Genomic DNA, 7,500 nt, shown 5'->3' with positions numbered 1-7,500 from the left:
ACTGAAGGAGCTGCACTCTCATACTGAAGGAGCTGCACTCTCATACTGAAGGAGCTGCACTCTCATACTGAAGGAGCTGCACTCTCACTCTGAAGGAGCTGCACTCTCATACTGAAGGAGCTGCACTCTCACTCTGACGGAGCTGCACTCTCATACTGACGGAGCTGCACTCTCACACTGAAGGAGCTGCACTCTCACTCTGACGGAGCTGCACTCTCACACTGAAGGAGCTGCACTCTCATACTGACGGAGCTGCACTCTCACACTGAAGGAGCTGCACTCTCATACTGAAGGAGCTGCACTCTCACTCTGAAGGAGCTGCACTCTCATACTGACGGAGCTGCACTCTCACTCTGACGGAGCTGCACTCTCACTCTGACGGAGCTGCACTCTCACACTGACGGAGCTGCACTCTCACACTGACGGAGCTGCACTCTCACACTGAAGGAGCTGCACTCTCACTCTGACGGAGCTGCACTCTCACGGAGCTGCACTCTCACTCTGAAGGAGCTGCACTCTCACTCTGAAGGAGCTGCACTCTCACACTGACGGAGCTGCACTCTCACTCTGAAGGAGCTGCACTCTCACACTGACGGAGCTGCACTCTCACTCTGACGGAGCTGCACTCTCACTCTGACGGAGCTGCACTCTCACTCTGAAGGAGCTGCACTCTCACACTGATGGAGCTGCACTCTCACACTGAAGGAGCTGCACTCTCACACTGAAGGAGCTGCACTCTCACACTGACGGAGCTGCACTCTCACACTGACGGAGCTGCACTCTCACTCTGACGGAGCTGCACTCTCACTCTGACGGAGCTGCACTCTCACACTGAAGGAGCTGCACTCTCACTCTGAAGGAGCTGCACTCTCACACTGATGGAGCTGCACTCTCACACTGAAGGAGCTGCACTCTCACACTGATGGAGCTGCACTCTCACTCTGAAGGAGCTGCACTCTCACACTGATGGAGCTGCACTCTCACTCTGAAGGAGCTGCACTCTCACTCTGACGGAGCTGCACTCTCACTCTGAAGGAGCTGCACTCTCACTCTGAAGGAGCTGCACTCTCACACTGACGGAGCTGCACTCTCACACTGATGGAGCTGACGGAGCTGCTGTTGGCCGTTAGAATAGAAAACAATGACATGAGAAGTTAACGACAGCGTCACTTTGGGGGGTCAGAGTTACAGACCTCACAGATGGAGATGTTTCATTTTATTTCTGTGTCTTTGTTAAGTCTGCAAAGTTTCTGCTTTCACATCCTGATTCTTTTTCTCCTTTTTATTCCCGTATAGATCCCAACGTGTGAACGCTGCATGTAGTGCATGACGACGGGCTCCCTTCTCTTTAACTGCATCATGTCCTTGGAGGAAGATTCAGCTGATTGGACAAATGTGTATTTCCACTGAAGTCGTCAAATGCTCCCACAGCAGCTTCCTCTGAATATCTCTAGACATGACATCACAGCTCCCTTCACATCAGTTAGTGGAGTGCTTATGTTAAGTCAGTGTGTTGTTGGAACTTTAAACACATCTGAATCCATGAAACATGCACGATGATCTCAATATGTTTTAGAGACCTCTCGGTGTCTCAGCCTATCAGGGGGAACTCGGCTGCTATCTGCCAGCCTCAGGAGCTGTCACAGCTGAAGGTTAAAGGTCAGGAGCGCTGAGACAAGCCCCAACAGACGCAGCAACCTGTTCCCCCTTCGCCTGTGTGGCTCGCTCAGCTGCTGCCACCCTCACAAACCCTGGACCCCGTTTCCACCGGACTCTGGGGTACCTTCAGGAACTTAAAGGTCACTGACACAGATAGTTCTCCGAGTTATCCTCCATGTAAGGCCTGAAGGTGGATTTAAGTCCAGACTCTTCCTTTAGAGGAAGTTCAAACACTTCTTAGTAAGCTGTTTCTGCCTCCCTGCTGAGCGACTTCAGGGAAAAAAACCCTCGCTGTGCTCTCCTAATTAACACTCGCTGCTTGTTGCTTTATTATATTTTAATCTATCGAGTAAATTAAAGCCATAAATCACTCAGCACCTGTGACTCCCACGCCAGCATGAGCGACTGCAGAGCGCCGAGGCGTTCAGCTTACCGCGGGAGAAACGAGAGCAGACGCCTGGAATTAAAGATTCATCCATGTTTCATTTCAAAGAGATGTTTGCATCAGGAAGTCTGAGAGGGAAACATTCTCTTTCAAATTCTTGTTTGAAGTGCTGATGGAGAAATCAGACCAGCTCCAACATCAGCTCTGATTTCTGCGAGAGTAAACGGACTTTACGAGCATGCTGCAGATGAAAACGATGAAGAGCACGATGGTTACTCAGAGACGGGGATTAGAAATCAAACCTCAGCTCTGATCTGCACATCCCCAAACTCCTCTATCAGCCTGCATGAGCCTCATGTTTATCCTGTTCCATCCTTTATTAGATCTGTCTGCTGGATACTAACGCCGCTACAGTCCACAGCTAAGACGGTTCAGACGGAGACTTCAGGCCGTACTCTGCCTTCAAGTCATGTCCTTATATCTGCACGTCTTCTAAACGCTTTATTAGACTAGTTTCAGGGTCGTGAAGGTCACGGGCTGAAACGCGTCGCTCTCTGTGGTAGGTGGTGAGCCGTAACCCGACTCTGTTTCCTCAACGCTCACAGAAACCAAATGTTGCAATACCACCTGAAGCCACGGGGGCAGTGTGGAGCAGTTCAACCAAACAGTCGAAACACAAGGAAGAAGAAAACGATAAAACATCATTCACAGTGTCGGTAGCTCGTGGTCAGTCTACCTGTGGTGGTTATGACATCATCTACTGTTGAGGATGAAACATCAAACAAATTCAATAATAACCAGATAAACATTCATCACCTCTGAACCGTATGACCCTTTAAAAACAGATCTCAGGTACTGGATCAAAGCTGTTAGACCTAGAATGAAATATAAACCGGGGGGGGGGGGGGTAGGACTTCTCAAACGAAGCCGTCTGTTGAATGCTACACGAGCAGAAAAGAGGACCAGGCCGCCATGACGCTCTGTTCTGCACAAACCATTTCATTAAAGTGACGTTGGATGTGCAATGAGGGCCACACGGGGCCAGCAGCCCCCCCCCCACCCTCTTCTACACCCCTCCAAGAGCTCCCTGACTTTGTCTCACACACACACACACACACACACACACACACTTCTCAGAAACAGCTGACGTTTAACAGGCTTACAACAGCTGACAGTCTTACAGGTGGGGCAGAGGGGACCATTCATAAACCCCCCCCCCCACCCGTCAGGGCCCGGCTCCCTCAGCAACACGCACGCAGACAGATAAAAACACATACCAACACACACACACACAGACACACACACAGAAACACACACACACACACACACACAGAAACACACACACACTTGTTGTGACTCCATTGTCCTCTGTGAAAAGCCTCCGTTCACTCTGTATCACACACTCGCTCTCTCTCTCCGTGTGTGTGTGTGTGTGTGTATCTGTGTGTGTCTGTCTGTGTGTGTGTGTGTGTGTGTGTGTGTGTGTGTGTATCTGTGTGTGTCTGTCTGTGTGTGTGTGTGTGTGTGTGTGTGTGGGGGGGGGGGAGGGGTGGAGGGGGGGTGGTCCTTTAAGACTTACAGATCTCTGCTCTCACGATGTCGGTGCTGGACTCGTCTGTTCCATGTCGACTGACGGCGTTCTTCACGATCTGCAAAGAAGAACGAGAGGAGAGGTCAGCAACACATTCAACACAGCGGGGGGGAATAACATCCACTACATATTGGACGACGATCGTGACGTCATGTCAGTGGACTGAAGAACGGTGAGCCGAGAGCCACAGAACGCCTTAAGACCCCGACACACCGAGGAGGCCGCCGGTGAGCGGTCGCCCCCCCCCTCCCTCCAGCTCCGATGCCATCCATCGACTCTACATGTGTACACGAGCCATCGCGGTTGGGCGTAGGAATCACTCTGATTGGCTGTTCAGCTGAGTGAACAGACAATCAGCTGTGAGTGTGTGTGTGTGTGTGTCTGCGTGCGTGTCTGTGTGAGTGTCTGTGTGTGTGTTTGTGTGTCTGCGCGTGTGTGTGTGTCAGTGTCAGTGTGTGTGAGTGTGTGTGTCTGCGTGTGAGTGTGTGTGTGTGTGTGTGTGTGTGAGTGTGTGTCTGCGTGTGTGAGTGTGAGTGAGTGTGTGTCTGCGTGTGTGAGTGCGTGTGTGTGTGTGTGTGTGAGTGTGTGTCTGCGTGTGTGTGTGTGTGTGTGTGTGTGTGTGTGTGTGTGTGAGTCAGTGGGTGGTTGTCTGTGTACATTTCTACATGGGAGCGAGCGTGTGTGGGCTGGAGAGCAGGAGAGGCCTGGGCGAGCGAGAGGTGAGGACGAGTCAGCCGTTGAACACCATCAAATAAAACGTTATCTAACGCTGCGCCGACACGGCCCCGCCATGAAAACAAGAACGCTCTCTATCGACCCAAAGCGCCGCTCAGCTTCTCCCCGTGGAAAAAGAGAAACACTCCTCGCTGATGCAGTGAGCTGGACTTTACAGCCGAGCACAGAGAGATGGATTTCAGCAGCTTTAAAGAACTCTTAGAGAGCTCAGAGATGGGGGGGAGGGGGGGGTGAAATCGCTCCACTCCTCGCCGTGTCATGTCAGCTGTTTAACAAATGTTTCGGGTCTTCACTTGGCTGTTGAAAAATGAAGCCGATGCAGGAGTGTAAAATCCTGCAGTCCCTCGAGTGTCCACTAGAGGCTGGCTGCAGAAGCACAGGAAGTCACATACACACCCATTCTAATTCTGTTTTTACAGCAGAGATTAACATGTTTACAAACAGGTCTGGAGAGGAGGACCACCAGGAGTAACAGCTCCTCCTCCACCTTCTGTAGAGGTAACTGAGAGCTAACCCCTCCACCCCCCCCCCACCCCCCCACCCCGTTCTCCACTTTAGCTCGTGGCTAACTCAATGAACCCTGCGCAGCTGGTCTCATAACAGCGTCGCGGCCGTAAAACGGTGCCGCGCCCCAGCGAGGAGGAGGTTGATTTACATTCAGATATTTAAATGCGGCCGTAACCTCTCCGCTGTGGGAGGATGTGATGGGAGGGGGGACTGCAGAGAGAGTGGGGAGGGGGATGGATGGACAGAGTGATGGAGGCTCCAGCTGAAGGTGATGAAGATCAAGAAAACACCAAGACGTCAGATAAAAGAGAGGCAGAGTGAGGGAGAGAGGTGAGAAAATACAGAGGAGGGGGAGGGAGGAGGGAGGGAGGAGGGGGGTGTAGTATTTCAGCTCCTGGCTCTGCTGCTTGCTATTTCAGCTGTGCCGAGTTCCTGGCCAGCAGCCCCTGCTCTCACGCCATGGTAACCCCGTCGGTATGATGGCACGGCGCTCGGGCTGCGTTCACAGTGCAGCTGAAAGTCTCCACATTCTTATTTCCCCTCGTCTCACACAGGCCTGAGGTTTTCTCCTGCGTGTGAACACATCTGTGGCAGCGGGTCGAACATAAGAATCATCGGGGGAGAAGTGCGTCCGCTAACAGTCAAAATGAAACTTTGTGAATTGAAACGATTTCTTCATTAAACGTTCACTGTTTTCTGAAAATGACTTTTTCTGTCTGTCTGTTTTTTTTACATGTATTCAGAGCAGCCAATCAAAGAAACAAAGAGCCTTAGAGATCTTTGATCACGAATGTGTTGAAGCAGCAGAATTATGAGGTCACAAACTCAAACTATTAAACGGCGATCCAAGACGAGTTCCTGCAGCGATGTAGAGACAAACAGAAAATCCTCAGAGTGAGCGCTCTTCACTTTCTGAACATGTTGGCAGCGGCTGAAACAGAAACCATAAAGTAACTTTCAGCTCGAGCTCCGCTTTAAGATCTGAGTCAGAGAAGGAGCTCTGATTTCTGAAACATATCGCCGAGCTCTCTGAACGACACATCGCAGCGAGAAACACAGACCGAGTTTCAAAGAAGAAAAGAAACCTTCGCTCTCCCCTTCTCCTGTCTCTCCTCCCTCCTCTCTTTCCTCCCTCCTGTCTCTCCTCACTCCTGTCTCTCCTCCCTCCTCTCTATCCTCCCTCCTGTCTCTCCTCCCACCTGTCTCTCCTTACTCCTGTCTCTCCTCCCTCCTCTCTATCCTCCCTCCTGTCTCTCCTCCCTCCTCTCTTTCCTCCCTCCTGTCTCTCCTCACTCCTGTCTCTGCTCCATCCTCTCTATCCTCCCTCCTGTCTCTGCTCCATCCTCTCTATCCTCCCTCCTGTCTCTGCTCCATCCTCTCTATCCTCCCTCCTGTCTCTCCTCCCACCTGTCTCTCCTTACTCCTGTCTCTCCTCCCTCCTCTCTATCCTCCCTCCTGTCTCTCCTCCCTCCTCTCTTTCCTCCCTCCTGTCTCTCCTCACTCCTGTCTCTGCTCCATCCTCTCTATCCTCCCTCCTGTCTCTGCTCCATCCTCTCTATCCTCCCTCCTGTCTCTGCTCCATCCTCTCTATCCTCCCTCCTGTCTCTCCTCCCTCCTCTCTTTCCTCACTCCTGTCTCTCCTCCCTCCTCTCTATCCTCCCTCCTGTCTCTCCTCCCTCCTCTCTTTCCTCCCTCCTGTCTCTCCTCCCACCTGTCTCTCCTCGCTCCTCTCTTTCCTCCCTCCTGTTTCTCCTCTCTATACTTCCTCCTATCCTCCCTCCTCTCTCCTCCTCCCTCCTCTATCCTCTCTCCTCCCTCCTGTCTCTCCTCCCTCCTCTCTCCTTGCTCCTGTCTCTCCTCCCTCCTCTCTCCTCGCTCCTGTCTCTCCTCCCTCCTCTCTCCTCCCTCCTCCCATCTCTCCTCTCTTTCCTCCCTCCTGTCTCTCCTCCCTCCTCTCTATACTTCCTCCTATCCTCCCTCCTCTCTCCTCCTCCCTCCTCTCACCTCGCTCCTCCCTCCTCTCTATCCTCTCTCCTTCCTCCTCTCTATCCTTCCTCCTGTCTCTCCTCCCTCCTGTCTCTCCTCCCTCCTGTCTCTCCTCCCTCCTCTATCCTCCCTCCTCTCTATCCTCTCTCCTCCCTCCTCTCTATCCTTCCTCCTGTCTCTCCTCCCTCCTGTCTCCCCTCCCTCCTCTATCCTCCCTCCCCCCTCCTCTCTATCCTCCCTTCCCCGTCTCTCAGACTCCTCCAGTCTTGTAGGTACTCCTCAATCCTCATCCGAGTGCTTCTGGTGTTTCTGCTCACTTCTTAAGAATATTTTTGTGATGCGTTGTTCAGAGAACAATATGAGAACGACCTGCAGTGACCCCTGAGTGTTCAGCTTAATCCTCACAGAACTCAGTGGATTGCTGCCCGCTGCTCATCCTGGTTCTCAATAATCCTCCGTTTGTGCTGCTTTACTGGATCTCTGTTAGAGTCCTCAATCTCTGAGTCCAGCTGAGTGATGAAACATTTCACACGATGTGAAGGTCATAAGGTCACTGCTACGACACCGACACCAAATCTGTCCTCTTTGTTTATCTCTGTGATCCATTCCAACAGTTCAAACCAACCAGATAAACCCC

The 7,500-nt window shown here is 52.1% G+C and overlaps 1 protein-coding gene across 9 annotated transcripts in view; it reads right to left on the bottom strand.

Moving 5' to 3' along the window:
• mef2d (myocyte enhancer factor 2d) overlaps positions 1–7,500 on the bottom strand; it is a 78,544-nt gene that overhangs the window by 63,131 nt on the left and 7,913 nt on the right. For 8 of the 9 annotated variants that reach the window (XM_061049752.1, XM_061049753.1, XM_061049748.1 and 5 more), the window contains exon 2: positions 3,624–3,693. The gene's annotated coding sequence lies outside the window, so the exon portion shown is untranslated. Of the gene's footprint in view, positions 1–3,619; positions 3,694–7,500 lie in introns of all 9 variants that reach the window. The other variant, XM_061049750.1, reaches the window with a different exon arrangement.

Source organism: Labrus mixtus, chromosome 11 (assembly GCF_963584025.1).
Source record: "Labrus mixtus chromosome 11, fLabMix1.1, whole genome shotgun sequence".
Taxonomy (NCBI): domain Eukaryota; kingdom Metazoa; phylum Chordata; class Actinopteri; order Labriformes; family Labridae; genus Labrus; species Labrus mixtus.
This window is presented reverse-complemented; position numbering and strand designations above follow the sequence as displayed.